The sequence below is a fragment of the Piliocolobus tephrosceles genome, chromosome 2 (assembly GCF_002776525.5).
Source record: "Piliocolobus tephrosceles isolate RC106 chromosome 2, ASM277652v3, whole genome shotgun sequence".
Classification (NCBI taxonomy): Eukaryota; Metazoa; Chordata; class Mammalia; order Primates; family Cercopithecidae; genus Piliocolobus; species Piliocolobus tephrosceles.
This window is the reverse complement of record NC_045435.1, coordinates 46,402,319-46,423,177: the sequence shown is the minus strand read 5'-3', so window position 1 is coordinate 46,423,177 and position 20,859 is coordinate 46,402,319.

Below are 20,859 nucleotides of genomic sequence, written 5' to 3'. Positions count from 1 at the left end.
GGCTGCCTTCTTCTAACCAACCTTCATCCACATGAACTAGGTGCTGCCTGGCTTCTTCCAGATCCTCCCAGAACATCTAGTTTTTTTCTTTAATATAGTATGTATTTAGAGACACTTCATATAAAATAAAAGTCATGATTTTAAAGTGTAAACTTCAGTGGTTTTTCGTGCATTCACTATGTTGTGCAGCCATTACCACTATCTAATTCCAGAACATTTCCATCTTCCCCAAAGAAATCCCATACCCTTTAGCAGTTAGTCCCAATTCTCCTCTCCCATTCCCTGCAAATCACTAATCTACTTTGTGTCTCTATGAATTTGTCTGTTCTGGATATTTTATATATGGAATCATATAACAAGTGGCCTTTTGTAACTGGCTTCTGTCACTTAGTGCAGTGTTTTCAAGGTTTATCCATTTTATAGCATGACTGGTAAGGACTTCATTTTTGACAATGAACAATATTGCATTGTATGAATACACCACACTTTCTTCATCCATTCACTCATCGATGGACACTTGGGTTGTTTCCACCCTTTGGCTATTGTGCATAATGCTCTATGAATATTCATCCACTGTACAAGATTTTGTGCAAATATGTTTTCAGTTTGCTGTGGTTTAAATGTGTCCCCAAAGGGTCATGTCTTGGAAACTTAATTTCCAATGCAACAGTGTTGGGAGATGGAACCTAATGGGAGGTGTTTAGGTTCTGAGGGCCCTGCCCTCATGAATGGATTAATATTGTTACTGTGGGAGTGGGTTAGTTTTTGCAGGAGAATATTTGTTATAAAAGCAAGTTCAGCCCACTCTTGCCCTGTCTTACTTTCTCTTGCCCATGTGTTGCCTTCCACTACGTTATGATTGTCTTGTTTTTCTAAGACCACCAGAGCGAGCACAAAAGAACCAGCAAGTAGGCACAGGTCAGGAGCAAAACTGCAAGTTTATTTTAGTAACCTAAGGTGTGGAGAAGAAGTCTGTCGGCCTCCGGCAAAGAAGGCCGGCAGAGTTCTCCTCCCCCAAGCTCTCGGACGGAATTCCGACAGTTCCGACGGCAGTGAGAGGCTGGGAAGTCCGCGTGGCTCAATGGCGGAGAGCGGCTTTTCTAGGAGTGGGAGGGCAATAGGTGGGGCATGGGCGTGTCAGGGGCGTTCCGCAGGTGCGACCAGGTAAATCTTGGTCTCTTCAGATTGATGTCACCTGGCGCATGCCCAGTTGGTCTGCACCCTCCCTGGGCGCCGGCTGCATTTTCGCGCGCGCGGGAAAAGTTGGGAGGGGGGATGAAGAACCCGGATGTGCACCATCTTGCCTCCGTTCGTCCAAACAGTCCAACCTTTTATTGATAATAGTGATAAAGGGGCGCCGTGGTCTGTCTGGCTACTTCCTGCTGTTAAGGGGCATTGTTAAAGTCGGAGCCTATGGTTGGTATTTGGACGCACAGATGAAAAATAAAATAAGGCACAGTATTAGTATAGGAATGAGGAATGGAAGCATTTGTTGGAATATGAGCAAAACCCAGAAGGAAGGTCCCAGCAAGGTTGAGGTATTAAGGTTCTGTATTTCAGCTTTTATTTTGAGGGTTTGAATGTTAGTGTCTGCTAGGCTTGACTTGCTAACATAATAGCAGCACTCTTCTCCAGGGAAGAGACAAGTGCCTCCTTTTTCAGCTGTAAGCAAGTCCAGGGCTTGCCTGTTTTGGGCAGCTACTTGGGCTATTGAGGTAGTTCGGCGCTGCAGGGAGGCCAGTCCTTCAGCTGATTCCAATAACTAGAGGGAGGAAAACAGCCCGTTTTTGACGAAAGTGGCGTAGTGGCATAGAAAGTTGCTGGAAAAGCTCTGCTACTTCTGCCTGGCTGTATAAAGTTAGACTGGGGACCAAGGACACGGGGACATAGAGGGATCAGTTAATGGCTATATGGTTAAGAGTTTTAGAGAGAGACCAGTTGTGTTGAGGGCCATGGGCAGGGGGGCTGCCACTAGGCGGGGGCCTTCTAAAGCCTCACAGAGGAAGCGGTGGGAGAGATTGGTTATATTCACAGTGTAGGTTAAGTTTGGCCTTTGACGGATAAGTGTGAGCCATCAGAAGGGGCCTCTATTGTGCGGAGAGAAGTTTGACAGCCTTAAGGAAGACAACTGGCAGAACTATGTACTACTGAGTGTGTTCGGCTGTCTTGTGGCCAAGTTTCAGTGATTAAAAAAATAACTGCCATACAGTAGGCGGACTAGCAAAGGTCTGAGTGTATGAGTGAGACAGCAATATAAATGTAAACTGAGACTACATTTTCAGTGTAGTTGCAGAGTGTCCCTTGCCACTGAAGATGTTCGATGAAAGGAGACGGGAGAGCCACTGCTCTGGACTATTGTCTGGAGGTAGATATGGGTCTGGGGCTATGTATTGAAAGTCTGATAGGTTTATGTAGAGGATGTTGAGAAAGCGAGCTAGGCGCCAGGGGTCGGGAAGCATGAGATAGTCAAGGAAGCTTTGTAAGTTTGAGGCGAGTGGGGAAAAGTTGAACTGATGTCCACTGATTATTCTCGGTGGGGGCCCTTTTTAGCTGGGAAATATGAATCCAATGCGTGTGTCCTAGGAGTTTTGCTGCTGTATGTGTAGACAGGAGGACAATGTATGGGCCTTTCCACCTGGGCTGTAAGTCTTTGGCTTGGATATCTTTTATGTATACTTGGTCTCCGGGACTGAGGGAGAGATGTGGGTTGTAGGCGTCTGTTGGAGGAGGGTGTGCTAACTCAGCGTGCTGTCTTAGGAGTTGTCTGAGAAGAGTGAGATATGGGAGGTAGTTCGCCAAAGGGGCTGGCAGGGAAGGTATTTGCTGGAGGGTAAGGGGCCGTCCGTAGACTAATTCGAACAGACTGAGGCCTGTTGGGCTTCAAGGTGCTGCCTGCAGCCGGGTCAGGGCTAAGGGAAGGAGAGTTACCCACGACTGCCGGGTTTCAATTGAGAGTTTGGTGAGCTGTTGTTTGATGAGCCCGTTAGCCTTTTCTACCTTACCAGAAGACTGAGGCCTATAAGGGATGTGGAGTTTCCAGGTGATGTGTAAGAGGGCTGCCACCTGTTGGACTACCTTAGAGATGAATGCTGGACCATTGTCGGATTGAAGAGTGACCGGGAGGCCAAACCTAGGAATAATATGTTCAGTGAGTATAGAGGCAACAATGTTAGCGGTTTCTCCTGTGGTAGGATAGGCCTCTATCCACCCTGAAAAAGTGTCCACAAGGGTTAAGAGGTATTTGAATTTTTTATGTTTTGGCATATGTGTGAAATCAATTTGCCAATCTTCACCTGGTTGGTGTCCTCTGAGTTGGTGGCTGGGATGGGGATTACGCAATGCGCCTTGAGGATTTGCCTTTAGGCAGGTAGAGCACTGCTGGTTGATTGTAAGTAAGTGTTTTTGTAATGTTGGACAGTGGAGGAGGGGATTTAGAAAATTGTATAAGGCTTTGGGTCCTATATGTAAAGAATTATGTATGTCTGTTAGAATGGTATGGAGTTGTGTTTCAGGAATAACTAGTTTGTTATCAATATATATCCAGTCACCTGTAGTTAGTTTGGCTGTTGGATTTTGTAATAGCTTAGCCTTTTCTTCCTGAGTGTAGTTAGGGGCATACTGGGGGGAGAGAAAACAGACAGAAGGAGGCTTAGGGGTGGAAAATCTGGCGGCTGACTTGGCAGTGACGTCAGCGAAATTATTGCCAGCTGCTACCAGGTCAGATGAAGTTTGGTGCCCTTTACAATGTATAATGGCTACCTTGGAAGGTGCCAACAGTGCATCTAGTAGTTTGAGTATTTGGTTTTTGTTGATAATAGGGGTACCGCCGGTGGTTAAAAACCCTCTCTCTTTCCAGATGACTGAATGGGTGTGTGCGATTAGAAAAGCATATCTAGAATCTGTGTATATGTTTACTGTTTTTCCTTTTGATAGTAGGAGTGCCTTGGTTAGTGCAGTGAGTTCTGCCTGCTGTGATGTGGTCCTTTGTGGTAGGGGTTTTGCCTCTAAAACTGTGGAGGAGGTAACTACTGCATATCCTGCCTGCCTGTTTCCTTGGGGGTTGATAAAGGAGCTGCCATCCACAAATAGGGTTAGTTGTGCATTCTGAAGGGGCTGGTCATGCAAGTGTAGGTGGCTGGGGGGTTGAGCCTCCAGGACCTCAGGACAAGAATGTTTAGTATGGGGTGGTTTAAGAAAGTCTGGCCGTAAAGTGGCTGGATTTAGAGAGGAGCAAACTTCTAAAGTAACAGTGGGGTCTTCTATGAATAAGAGATGGAAAAGTTGGAGCCGGGATGGAGTTAAGTGGCTAATACTTTTATGAGAGATGAGATCCTGAAGACGGTGTGTGGAGAGAACTGTTAGATTACTGCCTCTAATGAGCTTTTTTGCTTCCTGGGTCAGGCAGGCTGCCGCTGCTAACGCACGCAGACAGGTTTGCCAGCCTTGTACAGTTGGGTCTAGCTGTTTGGATAGATAGGCCACAGGACGGTGGGTGTTACCGACAGGCTGGGCTAAGAGACCAACTGCCACTTTCTGCCTTTCATCTGTAAAGAGTTGGAAGGGACGCTGGAAATCAGGCAGTGAGAGAGTGGGTTGTGAGAGAAGGCAAGCTTTTAAGCGGGTGAAATGAGTCGAGATTAATTTGGGGTTGGACAAAGGCCCATGTGGGGTTTCTTTAACTGCGGCGTATAAAGGTTTGGCTAGGATTCCAAAATTGGGGATCCAATGTCTGAAGAAACCTATTAGACCTAGGAAAGATTGAATTTCTTTTGCATCTTGAGGGGGAAGAAGGTTACGTATTAGGGCCATGCGGTCAGTAGTTAGTGACCGGGTTGTTGGGGTGATTTCAATTCCCAAGTATATGACGGTTTGGCAAGAAATTTGGGCCTTGTGTTTAGATACTCTATAACCTAATGAGCCTAAATGGTTGAGGAGAGTTGCAGTGTCTAGAAGAGAGTCTTGTTTGGTAGGGCTACAGATTAGGAGATCATCTACATACTGCAGAACTTTGCTATTAGTGAGAGGGCAGGAGGCAAGGTCTTTTGCTAAGGCCTGACCAAAGAAATGGGGGCTGTCCCGGAACCCTTGTGGGAGGACTGTCCACGTCAGTTGAGTGGAGGTATGTGTGTGCCTGGGTCCTCCCATGTGAAAGCAAACAGGAACTGGCAGTCTGTGTGTAGGGGTATGGTAAAGAAGGCATCCTTAAGGTCTAGCACAGTAAAATAAGTAGAATTGGTAGGGATATGGGACAGAAGGGTGTAAGGGTTGGGAACCACAGGGTGTGTGGGAGGGGTGGCTTCATTGACTAGCCGAAGATCCTGTACTAACCTATAGGTTCCATCTGCCTTTTTAACTGGAAGTATTGGAGTGTTACAAGGGGAATGTGTGCGGACAAGGATATGTTGGCTAAGTAGTTGCATGATAATTGGCTTTAAACCTTGTAGATGTGTCGGAGAGAGAGAGAATTGGGGGCGGTTTGGGAAACGAGTAGGATCTTTGAGCTTGACAAGAACTGGTGGGTAGTGGGCAGCTATGACCGGGGTGGAAGTGTCCCACACTTGAGGGTGTACAGAAATAGGGAAGATGGGGGGTGGGGGCAACATAGGAGGAGCGTGTGCGCCTGCACAAAGCATGAGCAACAGGTCATGAGAGGGTTGAAGGGGAGTGGATGGGTTGGTGGGGATGTGTATGGAGGCCTTTAAGGTGCTCAGGATGTCTCGGCCTAGTAAGGGGGTAGGGCATGAGGGTATAATGAGGAACGAGTGCGCAAAATAGTTGTTGGCCAGGCAGCAATTAAGGAGGGGAGTTTTTCGTGGAGTGGATGGCTTTCCGTCTACACCTACTACAGAGATATTGGATGGAAGGCTAGGTCCAGAGAAGGACGGCAAAACACAATAGGTAGCCTCGCTGTTGATTAAAAAATTAATTGTCTTACCTGCTACCAGGAGAGTTACCCGTGGCTCAGCGAGGGTGATGGGGGTCCCCGAGTCTCGGCACCTTCAGTTGTCGTCGTCCAGATGTAGGAGCTGGAAGGAGCTCCCAGGATCCTGGGAAAGGGGGTCACGTGGAGGCGTGGCACCTGTTCTCAGGGCGGGGCAATCAGACTTCCAGTTTCCTCCCTGCTGGCAAGCAGGGCAGGGGGTTGCTGGTGGACGAAGGTTAGGACATTCACTGGCCTAATGTCCTGATGCCTTGCACTTATAGCAAGGCTGCGCTGGGGCTCAGGGACCCTGTGGACACCTGTTGGCATAGTGTCCTGCCTTGCCGCACTTATATAGCAGGCTCTTTTTGCAGCCTTGGAGTCTGTGGGGTGTGTGCTCTCTGGCCTGGGGTTATGACTGGGCTGTAAAGCCACTGCTAGGAGCTGAACCTTCTGTTCAAGGTGAGCTTGCCGTCTCCTCTCTGGAGTTATAGACCTTAAAGGCTAATTTAACTAGGTCTTGTATTGGTGTCTGAGGACCATCCTCTACCTTTTGAAGTTTTTTACGAATGTCAGGAGCTGATTGAGAAATGAAATAAGACGCCAAAATGGTGGCCCCTGTGGGGGAGGCCAGATCTAACTGGGTATATTGGGTTAGAACATCAGTCAGTTTAGGGTAGAAGTTAGGATAACCTGGAGGTCATGCCAAGTTAAGTCATAGGCCTGACAAAGGTATCTAAATTCCTTTATGTAGATGGTGGGATTAGCTGAGAAATCACCTAAACGCTTCTCAATTTTGGAAAGATCGGCCAATGAAAAAGGGACATGTACTCTGACTACCCCCTCCGCCCCAGCCACCTCTCGCAAAGGTGCTAACACTGTAGGAGGATGTGGGCAGAGATAGGGGACTCAAGACAGCCAGTTGGGGGCCCCGAAGGAGGCACAGGACCGAGTGGATTACTAGTAGATGAGGAGGAAGGAGGAGTCTGGATGGGGGGAGGAGGAGGAGTCTGGGCAGGAAGGGAGGGGGTGGGGAGAGCGGGGAGAGAAGGAGTATAGGGACGAGAGCCTAAGGCCCAAAAGCCTTGTATGTAAATTAATTTCGGACCACTTGCTTAGCCGCTGGCAGAAATTGCTGAGGTTGATCACGCCACAGTGGAAAGGAAAATTAACCGCTTCCTCCTAAGGTCTTGTTCAAGCTGTAAGGTTTTTAAATTGGCTAGGAGGCACCCTAAGGGGGTGCTCTTTGGAAATTTGGACTGGGGGTTTCCCATTTGTTTCCTCTTTACCGACACACAATGGACACAATGGAAATGGAAGTGGATCTCTGCCTGGTTTCAAAGCGTCCTTTGGAACCAGCAGAGACAGACTGGAGGCTCTTGAAGCCAAAGTGGAGAGTACCTTCAGGTGGACGTCTCCGTCCTGAAAGGGTCTCCCGAGCCACGTGGTGGCTCCCAAGCCACTTGGTGGCTCAAAATGGACCTCGGACCTGCGCAGGATTTTGGCCGAGGGTGGTAAAGAGGAGACAAGGGCACTTACCCCAGAGAGGCCGTGAGAGTGAGTGAAGCGGGTTTCAGGTCCTGGTCCATCTGCGGCGTGGAATGAGGAGGAGGAGGAGGCTCCCCGGACCCTGGGGTCCCTGAGGAGGGGTCTCCTCCCGGGTTCGGCACCATCTGTCTTGTTTTTCTAAGACCACCAGAGCGAGCACAAAAGAACCAGCAAGTAGGCACAGGTCAGGAGCAAAACTGCAAGTTTATTTTAGTAACCTAAGGTATGGAGAAGAAGTCTGTCGGCCTCCGGCAAAGAAGGCCAGCAGAGTTCTCCTCCCCCAAGCTCTTGGACAGAGTTCCGACAGTTCCGACGGCAGTGGGAAGCTGGGAAGTCCGCGTGGCTCAATGGTGGAGAGCGGCTTTTCTAGGAGTGGGAGGGCAATAGGTGGGGCATGGGCGTGTCAGGGGCGTTCCGCAGGTGCGACCAGGTAAATCTTGGTCTCTTCAGATTGATGTCACCTGGCACATGCCCAGTTGGTCTGCACCCTCCCTGGGCGCCGGCTGCATTTTCACGCGCGCGGGAAAAGTTGGGGGGGGATGAAGAACCCGGATGTGCACCATCTTGCCTCCGTTCGTCCAAACAATGATGCAATAAGAAGGCCCTCACCAGATACAGGGGCTCAGTCTTGGACTTTCCAGCCTTCAGAACTGTGGGCCAAGTAAGTTTCTGTTCCTTATAAATTACCCAGTCTGTGCTATTGTTATAGCAGCACAAAATGGACTAAGACACAGATCTCTAGACTATCTAGGTTGGAGTGGAATTGCTGGCTCATATAGTTATTCTATGTTTAACTGTTTGAAGAACTGCCACACTGTTTTCCAAAGAAACTCCACCATTTTACATTCCCACCAGCAATGTATGAGAGTTTCAATTTCTTCACATTATTGCCAATATTTATTCTCTGTTTTTGAGGTTTTTTCCATTCTAGCCATCCTAGTGGGTGTGAAGTGATATCTCATTGTGGTTTTGATTTGCATTTCCCTGATGGTTAATGATGTTGAGCATCTTTTCACAGAGCATCTAGTTTTGATCACCACCCAATATGAAGGGAAACTCTTAGTCTTGGGCTTCAGTTTTTAGCATCTGTCAGACTCAAGCTTTGCCACTCCTTGGCCATAAGCAGTTCCCTTAATCTGCTCTCAAACCCAGCCCAACCCTCAACTTCCTGGGAGCTTTGACCTTCTGGTCAAATCAATGCCGTCTCTTAGTCAGGATTCTTTTGGTTGAAAGTGTTAGAAACCCAACTCACACTGGTTTGAACACAAAAGAGGATTTATTGCCTCAAGCACCTAATAAATCCCAGGGTAATAATAGCTTCAGGCATGCCTGGATGTAGGTACCCAATGGATGTCATCAGAAGCTTTCTCTTGCTCCCAGTCTGAGCTCTACTTTCTTTTAGGTCAGCTTTATTCTGTGATGGGCTCTTTCCTCTTATGGTAAGAAGACTTTTGGAAGCCCCAGTCTCACCTCTTTGCAGTTAGCAACATCAGTGGAAAGAAGGCTTCTCTTGCTCAAAAGCTCCAGCTAAGGTCCCAGGATTGTCTCTAACTGGACTAACTTGAGTCATGTGCCCATCTTAAATTAATGACAGTGGTTATGGCAATGGAATTTGCTGAGTGGCTAGGCCTGGGTCAAATCTGCAACCTTAGAGCTAAATGTGGGGTCAACTCCTTCTAAACCATGTAATCTGAGAGTGAGAAAGTTATGGCTTCCCACAATAAATTGGGGTGCTACTGCCAGAAGGGAGAATGGATACTGGACAGATAGAAACTTCAGGTCTCCACTGGCCCTTTAGACCTGGCATCAAGGGCCTTGTTCCTATTTCTATGTCCCAGCAAGATACTCACTGTCTTGTCTCATTCCATGACAATGCAATAGATTAATGTCTGGGAACCTGTCTCAGGTGAAGACAGTCAGAGAGAGTGAAAAGTTGGTCCTTCCAAGAGACCAGGGGAAGAATAAGCAGAAGCCATTACAAAACTCACACTTTTGCTTCTTGGTTTAGTTCATTTGGACTGTGATAACAGAATACCTTAGATTGGGTGGCTTATAAGCAACAGAAATGTATTTCTCACAGTTCTGAAGGTTGGGAAGTCCAAGGTCAAGATGCCAGCAGAATTGGTGTTTGGTGAGGGCCCACTTTCTTGTTCATAGATGGCACCTTCTAGCAATTGTCACATGGTAGAAGAGGTGACGGAGTTCTCTGGGGCCTCTTTCATAAGGAACCCACCTTCTGACACCATCATGTTGGAATTTAGGATTTCAACATGTGAATTTCAGGGGGACACAAATTTTCCATCTATAACATTTGTCCAGAATTTATTGTGAGAAATAAACAGACTTCTTTGTTGATTTGTTTACACAAAGAGAAACCCATTTTTTTAATGATAAAATATTTCTCACACTAATGATCCTCCCTAGAGCTTACAAGAGTTGGAGTTTGATTTGGGGTGTTTTTGTTTGTTTCCTCTAAATTACCAGGAGAACTTTTTTTTCTTCCAGTGGCAGGAAGCAGCATTCCACCTGAAGAAAAATTGTCATCATCATGCCTCTCTGTTCCTCAGCAGCCAATGGCTGACTCACTCCCTTGGCCCTGGGAGGCTTGGTCGCTCGGCTCTGATTGTGAAGTGTGTGCAGATAGTGTGTTCACATCCAACATCATGCATCCACACACAACTCCGAAACACAACCTCACGTGTTCTCTGTGCCAACCACGCAAACGCACCATGCCTGAAGGGGGTGTGTCCTCCCCACACAGTGGGGTGCCGACAGAAGCCATTCTGCAAAGGCTTGTTAATTCTTAGACAGTCTGGTGTGAATATCGTGCTGACATTTATAGCGTGTCTTCGCCACACTCTGTCTCGCCCACGCTGAACCACGCACCTGCAGGAGGGAATGCTGGTATCAACGCAGCAGATGTTGTGTGCCCTGGGAATGCTTAAATATGTACTCTCTACAGAAGGCGTGTGTTACCCAAACACAGACCTGACAGAGCGGGACTACTAGGAGGGAAGAGAAAAGGGGAGATGTGGTCTGGCTTCCCCGAGCCTATCTCTGGGTGCCCTGGATGCCTGATAAATTCCAGCCTTGGATGAAAACAAAAGGCTTTATCTTTTAAAATAAGTTTAGGAAGATGTCAGACTTTATTATATAGAAAAATATAACAAAACAAAACATGGGCTGTGGAGTCAGATAAACGTGGTTTTAAGTCCCAGTTCTACAATTTGACAAACTACATGACCTTGGGTCAATCACTTAGCCTCTCTGAGCCTTCTCACCAGTAAAATGGAGCTCACAGAGGCATTTATTTCTCAGGGTTGTGGTCAAGGAAAGTTAGGTTAGTGATTCATATGCTGGAACATAAAGAAATACTCCTTTATTTGAACTTCTAAGTCATGGGTGGCATGCCAGGGTGACTTTGCCCTGATATTAGGGTTACTAGGGTCCTTTTCTAGTTGTCCTGGATCTCAGCATCCTGCCTCCAACCCTGGTATTCTCACTCAGACCAAGGGTGGATCCACAGGTCATCTCCCCTGCAGATTCAGCCCCTTCCCAGTTCCCAAGTATCTCTGGGCTTGAGGGGAACACATATTATGTTGCTCAATACTGTCCTGGTTGCAAGTGACAGAAAATGGAAATTTATTGGTTTGTGTGATTAGAAAGTTTGAGGGTGAGTGGGTGCAGTGGCTCACACCTGTAATCCCAGCAGTTTGGGAGGCTGAGGCAGGAGGATCACTTGATGTCAAGAGTTCAACACCAGCCTGGGCAAGAGAGTGAGACATGTTTCTCCAAAAAAAAAAAAAAAAAAAATTAAATATCCAGGCAGGCCACTAGCAGCATCGGGCTCATGCCCAGCTGAGAAAAGGTAAGTCTCTATCCCCTCATCCCCAGCAGCAACCCTGAGATGTGCTCTGGCAGAGCAGGCACAGTGCCTGGAGGAATGCACCACACCTATTGGCTCAGACTTGGGTCATGTGCTAAACCTGAGTAGGGAGCCTCAGCTGGACAAATGGTGGGAGGCTAGCTCCCCAGACAAAAATTGGGGGTTCTTGCTGGTAAAGCAGGGCAGGATGCTGTCAAGACAAATCGCAGCCGTCTACCCTATGTGTCAGCCTCATATCATGGCTCAGGGAGCTTTGCATGGAGCCTGGTCCTGGGTGCTTTCACCTGGGACCCCATGTCCCTGCCCTGACCACTGACCCCTTCTCCAGATCAGTCTTGGAAGAATGGGTTTAATACCACCTGCTTGTGTGTTGTGAGCATTCAATGGAGCATGTCAGGAAATGCTTATCTCATTGTGCAGAGGTAAGTCTTTATGCCACCCAAACCATCTGCTCCTCCTGGATCCAGGAGCCTTGCAGACAGGCTGGGGCCATGACACTGAGTTCTGGCCAGTGGAATGTGGATGGGAATAGTTTACACACTTGCTTCCAGACTTGGCTATCAAACAGCCCAGGCCATCTTCCGTGGTATATCCCTGGCCTGTGATATGGAAGCAAAGGGATCTGAGATGGTGGAGCCACCTGATGCAGTAAGTCCCAATACCTGGGTGCTGTGGTCTGAATAAGGTGACCTCCAAAACACATGTTGAAGTATAATTGCCATTGTAACAGTATTAAGAGGTGGGACCTTTAAGAGGGGATTAAGCCATGAGAGTGGGATTAATGCTGTCATAAAAAGGCAAATTCAGCCCCTTCTTGCTCTCTTTTGTTCTTCCACCTTTGACCCTGTGCTGATAAGATGTTCTTCCATCACATGATAATGCAGCAATAAGGCCCTCACAAGACACCAGCACCTTGATCTTGGACTTCCCAGCCTCCAGTACTGTGCTAAAATACATTTCTGTTCATTATAAATTATCCAGACTGTGGTATTTTGTTATGGCAGCACAAAAAGACTAAGAAATGTAGTCACCGTGTGTAGGAGAGCAACAAATAAACCTCTGATATGTTAAGTCAGTGGTTCTCCAAGAGGCAATGTCTGGAAATATTTTTGGTTGTCACTACTGGGACTAGGGTGGGGAGCTAGTACTGGCATCTAGTGGGGTGAGATCAAGGATGTGGCTAAATATCCTACAATGCACAGGACAGCCCCCACAACTAAGAATTATTCAGCCCCAAATGTCAGTAGTGCTGAAGTTCAGAATCCCTGCTCTAAAATGTGGGCACCTTGAGAGAAGGGATGTTGTCATTGTCCTGCTGAAAACCCTCCAATGGCCTCTATCACACTCAGGATAAATTTCTAGTCCCTTACTTTGGTCTACAAAGCTCCACAGGACCTGGATCCTGCCCACCACCCCTTCTACCTCACATCCTACTTCTTTCTGTCACCCACTTCTGGACCTCTTTCCAACCTAAGGACTTCACACTTGCTGTTAAATCCTTAAATACATTTCTCCCTGTTCTTCCAGGTATTCAGTTATGGCTTAAATATCACCTCCTCTGAGACACCTTCACTTGTCGCAGTCTCTTAGATTCATTCTCACCTCTTGATTCTCTAATCGCACCACATTGCCATGATCCTTTCACAGCAATGACCATGATGTAATGTGCCCTGCTTCCTTGTAGGGGTGTGGTAGGGGTGGTGTCTGCCTTCCCTCTGGAGTGTGAGGAACATGAAGACCAGATAAATAATGGATAGAAAGGGTCATCTTTGCAGTCAGACAGCCCCAGGTTTTACTTCCGGTTCCAGCACCAACTGTGAGTCCCTTCACTCTCCCGGCCTCCATCTCCTCATCTGCAGAATGGGAATATGAATACTCACAGGTTGCTATGAGGATTAAATGGGATAGTGTACAGAGAGCACTTGGCCCAATTTGCAGTAGAGAACAGTCACTTATAAGGTGTCTTGACTATCAAATGCACGAATAAAAGTGTAAGGACAGTCAAGTCCTTGCATGCTGTTGTTTTTAGGGATGAACTCTTGGGAGGAAGGTGGAATTGGGGTGCCTGGGTGGAGGCTCCTTGGAATGGAAGGATGAAGAAGGTGTGTGCTCAAGAACAAAGCTCGGTTACCCCAGGCAGCTTCTGCATCTCCCTCTCTTGACACAGCACCACAGCGGCTGGCAAGACCTCGTTCCCCCTTTAAAACTGCGACCCTAGCTCCCTTCCTTCAAGTCACTGTCCCCAGGACTGTTCTTCCTGATGCCTCTCTCTTGCAGGACCCAGGAGGGAGGCAGCCACCACTGTTATGGTCCTTCTTTCAAGAAGCACACCCCTCCCCCAAGAGCACCTCCTAGCACTGTCTCTATCTGTGTCTGTCTAGACCAGGCAGGAAATTAAAGTGGGTATCAGGGCATTTGCAATAAATAGCTCAGGCCCCAGGCTGAGACCCGTGTGTCTACAAAATGGAATGTGATTGAGGGACCTCTTTCTTTCAAGTACAGTCTCATATCAGACTGTTGGGGCCACACAGAAACTTGGATTGTTTCCATCTCTGCATGTATGAAGGGTAAGGACAGCAGGGAGGATGCAGAGAAGGTGGCGAACCAGGGGAGAGACAGGGGACCGTGAGCTTAGGCGCTCTTGCATCCCTGCGGGTGGGCCAGTGGACCTCCCTGAACCTCCATTCCCTCATCTGTGTGGTGGACATGTTAACATACCTGCAGCTTAGGCTGCAGTGAAACTTAAACAAGTTCAAATACATAAAGCACTCTGATCTTTATGCTTTCCTTCCTTCTCCTGATTGTGGGCTTAGTTTGTTCTTTTCCTAATTCCTTGAGTTGTAACGTTAAGTTACTTATTTGAGATCTTTCTTCTTTTTTGATGTAGGCACTTGTTATAAATCTTTCTTCTTTTTTGATGTAGGCACTTGTTCATTGCAGCATTATTCACAATAGCTAAGATATGAAAGCAGCCTAAATGTCTATCAATAGATAAGTGGATAAAGAAAATGTGGTGCATATATGTATGCAATGGAAAATATTCAGCCTTAAAAAGGAGGGGGGAATCTGTCATTTTTGACACTGTGGATGAACCTGGAGGACATTATGCTGAGTTAAGTAAGCCAAGCACAGAAACACAAATGCTGCATGATCTTACTTACATGTGGAATCGAACAAAGCTGAACTCACAGAAGTGGAGGGTAGGATGGTGGTTAGCAGAAGCTGTGGGAGAGGGGTGGATGGGGAAAGGAGATGTTGATCAAAGGGCACAAAGTCTCAGTTGGACAGGAGGAATAAGCATTAGCGATCTACTGCACAGTACGGTGACTATAAAAAATAGTAATGCATTATACATTACAAAATTGCTAAAAGAGTAAATTTTAAATGATTTAACCACAAAAAGAGGCATGTGAGGTGATGGATTTATTAATTAACCTGGTTTAATCATTCCACATTATCAACATCTATCAAAACATCACTTGTACCCCATATATATGTACAGCTATTATTTGTCAATTAAAAATAAAATTTTAAAACTATTTACAGTGCCTCTTGAGAGTGGGCTGATCTAGGCGACTTGCTTCCAAAGAGTAGATAAGGAAAGTGGGGAAAAGTGACTTTACAGTGGAGAAACCTGGCAGACACTACCTCGAGCCAGGTGACCAAGGTTACTATCCGTGAAGTCATTTCAACAGCACATACCCCTGATATGATGCGATGAAGATGCCACTTCACCTCTGTGGTATTCCTCCCCAAAACTCATGATCCCATGCAAACTCTGAGAAAAATATCACATACATCCACATTGAGCCATATTCTGTAAGACACCTGATCTATATTGTTTAAAACGATCGAGGTCATCAGAAATAAGGAAAGTCTGAGAATTTGTTACCGACCAGAGGAGACTAAGGAGATGTGACAGTTAAATTCAATGTGGTGTCCTGCGTGGGACCCTGGTCTGGAGAACGACATTGGGAAAAACTGGTGACATCCAGTAAAGGGTGGAGTTTAATTAACAGCCTGAACCAAGATTGTTTCTTAGTTGTGATGAATGGACAATGAAGTAAAGTGTTAGCAACACAGGAAATGATGTAGGGTGTGTGGGAATTCCGCACTATCTTTGCAAATTTTCTGTATGTATAAAGGTGTTTGAAAAATTTTTAAAGTTTATTCAAAGAAAAAAATACATAACATACTTACCAGAGTCCCTGACACACAGTGGCTGATATCTGAAGGCTCACAGCTAGTGGACATAAAGCAAGTTCTGTTTGGTCTCTTAGGCATACACCTGTCCTTAAAACAGAGGTATATTGTCGCCTCCCTTGCTGTGTGTCCATGGGAAGCATGCAGATAGGGAACTGTTCTGGCTAAAATAGTCTCTTCTGAATCTGGCAGCCACACGGATCCCATGAAGCCCTAAGTTGGGCCACAGACCCCTTCTGCCCAGTTCTCCCCATGGTTCCCACTTCACACAGAGTAAATGCCAAGTCCCTATAAGTGGCCTGTGAAGCACCAGGAGATGTGGGCACCCCACTTCCATGCTCTCTGGCCTCCATCCTATCCTGACTCCTTTAGCCATGTGAGCCTGCCAGCCTGGGTGCTGCTGACATCTGGCCATACTCCACCCAGAGAGCTCTGCTCCCCAGAGCCCCTACAAGGCAAGACGGTCTCCTTCTCTGTGTGCCTCCCCAAATGTGAGTGCTCTCCTTTTCACCCTTTAGTTCCTGCCTGTGCCCCACCGTGGTTCCAATCAAAGTTTGTTTCCGCCTTCCTGCTGTGGGGGGTGAGGGTTGCTGTACCCCACTGACTGGCCTCACTGGCAGGAAAGGGCAGCCAGCTCCCCAGCAGCTGGGCCTGGACAGGGAATGCACACAGAGCAGTTCTGTTCTGTCCTATCTCCGCTTCAGGCAGCCCCTCTGGCCCCCCACTGCTGTCATTCCTTCATGACCCATCCAGCAGTCCCCTTCTCAGCCAGTTTATAAACCCCAGCTCTCTGGGACGGGTCTCAGGTCCCCTCTCCCATTGGTACTGAGGGTCTCCGCTGGTCCTTTTCTTTCTTTTTTTTTTTGAGACAGAGTCTCGCTCTGTCGCCCAGGCTGGAGTGCAGTGGCTGGATCTCAGCTCACTGCAAGCTCCGCCTCCCAGGTTTACACCATTCTCCTGCCTCAGCCTCCCGAGTAGCTAGGACTACAGGCGCCCGCCACCTCGCCCAGCTAGTTTTTGTATTTTTTAGTAGAGATGGGGTTTCACTGTGTTAGCCAGGATGGTCTCGATCTCCTGACCTCGTGATCCGCCCGTCTCGGCCTCCCAAAGTGCTGGGATTACAGGCTTGAGCCACCGTGCCTGGTCTGGTCCTTTTCAAGACTGACACAGGGGTCTGTTCTGGGTTGAACTGCACCCCGCCCTAAAAGAATATCTACTGAAGTCCTCTCCCCCAGTATCTCAGAATGTGACCTTATTTCAAAATAGCGTCGTTACAGATGCAATCAGTTAAGATGAGGTCATACTGGAGCACAGTGGGCCCCCAATCTCATATAACCGGTGTCCTTGTAAGAAGACAGCCATGTGAAGACAGCCACAAGGAGAAGGCCATGTGAAGACAGGGCTAGAGGGACGCATCTAGAAGCCAAGGAAAGCCAAGGACTGCCACCCACCATCAGGAGCTGGGAGGAGGAAAGGAAGGATTCCCCCTACAGGTTTCAGAGGGAATCCAGCCTTGCGATGCCTTGATTTAGGGCTTCCAGCCTCTGGAACTGTGAGACAATAAACTCCTGTTGTTTCAAGCCATCTAGTCTGTGATATTTTGTTATGGTGGCCCTAGGAAACTAATGCAGGGCCAAAAAGAAGGGTCGGGGACCAGGGCTGCTTCTAGTTGTGATGTTTCTCTGCTTTCTCTACCTCTTGCTGTGGTGTTTCTCTGCTTTTCCCTACCTCTCGCTGTGGCGTTTCTCTGCTTTTCCCTATTTCTTGCTGTGACGTTTCTCTGCTTTTCCCTACTTCTTGCTGTGGCATTTCTCTGCTTTTCCCTACTTCTTGCTGTGACATTTCTCTGTTTTTCCCTACTTCTTGGGTTCAGCTGGGTCACCCTCAAGACTCCCCACCATGACATTGCCAGGTCTCTGATTTGACCTCTGTTCCTCATCTTTGGAGCCCCTCACTTGGTTTTAGGAGTTTAAAGAAATGTCCCTCCCCTCCCTCTCTATGAGGCTAACATCTCGTAACGTGGACAGCTCCCTCTCCCACTTTCCTGCTGCCTCCCTAAATCCAGTGGTGCTGGGTGAATTTGAGCACCGTAAAGCATCTTCTCCTGCTCATAGTAAGCCACTGGGTTAAGGTTGGGGGCTGCACTTGCGCCCCCATTAACAGTTTGAGGCTGTAATTTTTAGCACTTCTCGTTTTTTAGCCATGGCCTCAGGCACCAATTCCCCAGGCTGCAGAAAAAGCCCCACAGGCCATCTTGTTACTCCAGATTTGCAAGCTCAGTTGGGCTCTCCATGATACCAAAGGATCCTTGTCCAGTTCTGGCTTGCATGGTCAGGACTCCTGGCACTCACTCCCTTAGTCATCTCTGCTTGCAATGACCTAAAGACAGGTCCCTCCTGCAGAAATATTCTGGGGTAGCTCCCTAAAATTTCCCCTTTCCCCAACAGAGTTAATCAACGAATGAATGAATGAATGCAAAGCTAATGTAGTCTCAGATCCAGCGAGGGAGGAAGGACAGTGTGGGGATCCCAGAGCTAGGCCGCCTCAACTCAAATCCTGGGACCAAGACTGCCTGTGTGACCTTGAACAAGTTATTTACCTTCTCTGGATCTCAGTTTTCTTCATCTACAAAATGAGAATAATAATAGCATCTGCCCCTGAGGTTGTCGCAGGGATTCAATGAGATAATGCCAATGACAGATGTCATGACTGACGCTAATGAAGCTTAGCTTCTTTTTCATGCAGGGCACGAGTCCAGGTATCTTTATGCCTCACCCTGTGCCCATGCTTAGAAGCTAATTTTCCTAGGTCCAACCTAATCTTTTTTCACACATTGGATTCAGCTAATTCATTCACTGCTGAGTAATTTATTGTTAGAGCCAGTGGTGTTGAAGATTGAACAAAGGTTAAGATGCTTTGGGCTGGACACATGGGGGAGAGACACATTTTTAGTTTGAGGAAGCAGAAAACCATTTTCACAAGCTTAAAGGAGTCCGGGACTAAATTAAACCTCTTGACTTAATCACTGATTAAAACACTACAATAGCCGCACAGACTACAGTCGGTGAGTCCAGCCTGCAATCATGTCCTTCTGAGGCTTCATGTTGGAAAATGACTGCAGATGATTCCAAATAAGAGCATGGCTTGGTGGCTATGCTTGGGGGGAAATAATTGTTGTCTGCTTCAGGTTTCCTCTCTCCCCCTTTATTTAAAGCACCTAGGAGACTTCATAGATAATTAAAATCTAATAAGATATAAGAAGGAAGAAGATAATTGATTTCCCACCCAGTCCCACACTCTTGGAACTCAACAGGGGTGAGGACAAACTGGAGGTCAAAACACTGCAAAATATGCAGTGTCATAACACAGACTGTTGGTACGCACACGCCTTCTGCTGTGAGAAAACTGGCACTGAGCAGAACTATCCTGCAAGTGATGCGTGCACAGCATTTTCAGTTTGCAAACCATTTCTACCCTCTTTATCTCAAACATCCTGTGTGTCCAACTGGGTAAGAGAACCGAGACTCAGAGGGGAGATGGGAGGTGCCAAACTAAAGGAGCATAGCTGGAACTGAGCGCTAGTGGCCTCAGAGGAAATCCTGTGCTCTTTTCACCAGACTACGATGTCCCTGACCTCCCTTTCTTCCAGAACAAACCCAAGTCCATGTGTTTAGAGGGTAACTGGGTAAAGAACATACTGGGCTAGGCTTCAATTTTTGTACTTGGTAGAGGAAGGCAATTCCATACAGAACCAGACTCTTGGAACACATAAAGGAAGAGGAGAGTTTGAGGAAATGGGATATGTGAAAAATTATTTGCATGCCAGGGGAGCATTCTGGTCAAGGAAAGATTAAGTTTTTTTGTGCTTTTGCAGCCCGCAAAATGAGTGAGCCTGGGAATAAAGGGGACTCACTAGCTTGCTCCTGGTCATTTAAGTGGCTTAGGAGGTGGTTACAATCAGCTGGATGCCACTCTAGGAAGAACTTCTGACAAGGGTGAGGGTGCAAACCTGCATCGCTAAGATGGAGATGACAACCAAGGACCCTGTCAGGCATCGTGCAGAGGAAGCTAAATTCTCATGGTCTTCAGGGACATTCACATGCAACTAGAATTACCTTCTTTCTAGCTTCCCAGGATCAGAACACTCATTGGCCTCATTGCCAGGGGCCCGGCTAGGCAAGAAAACCAACATTCACAGTTTAGAAGCTGTGTTTCTTCTATATAAATCCTTTCCTCGCTTTCTGAGATGAAATCAATCTATATTGGTTCCACTCGTTACAAGTAAATAACATGCCAATAATTAACTCAGTGTCTTTATTTTTTAACTGAAGGCTTCCTCACTCCCTAGCTGGGAAATGACCTCTGGCATGCCATTTAAGCAACTGAATCTCACTTTTTTTCCTTTTTAAAAAAATTATTATTAATACCTTTTAATGTTTCACATTTTCTTTCAGAAGATTTGTAACAAAAATACACGGAATTTAGTATGTGTTTCAATAAGATGGGTAAATACAGAATCTGAACAAGACAAGTCTATAAGGTATAATCCTTCTTGTGGGGACAGAACACCCCACTCCACTAAGAAAAGAGAATCACAACATTATTAGGCCAGATTATCTCATATTGCTTACTGTTCTAATTTCAGAGACTGGCAGACTCAGATAAATAAACAAATGAAAATAAATAAATAAGACTGAACACAGTCAACTGCCTCAATTCCCCTCTCCTCTTCCCTTTTCCCATTTTCTTCATACAGCCAGATGAGATGAGGATGTGATGAGCCTCATTTTTCTTCTAATATGGGGGATAATAGTTCCGCTTCTAGGATTCTTGTAAGGATTATATAATATAATCTACGCAAAGAGCCATACACGTGCCCCACATGTACTAAATGCTGCTGTTACAATCATTATGATCATTTTCGCCTTGCTGCTGTAACAAATTGCCACAAGTTTGGTGGCTTAAAACAACTCTTGTAGAGTTCTGGAAGTCAGAAGTTTGAGATGAGTGTTCAAGACTAAAATCACCGTGTCAGCAATGCTGCATTCCTTCTGCAGACTCTGGAGGAGGGCCCATTTATCTGCTTTTTCTAGGGGCCTCCTGCATACCTAGGCATGTGGTCCCACTCTCCCTCTTCAAAGCATCTCTGATCTCTTTCTGACTCTGGCCATCCTGTCTACCCCTTATAAGGATGGTTTGATGATAGGGGACCCACCTGCACAATCCAGGCTAGCTCTCCATCTCAATAGCTTTAATTTCATCATCTCTGCCAACTCCCTTTTTCTATATAAAGGTCACCATA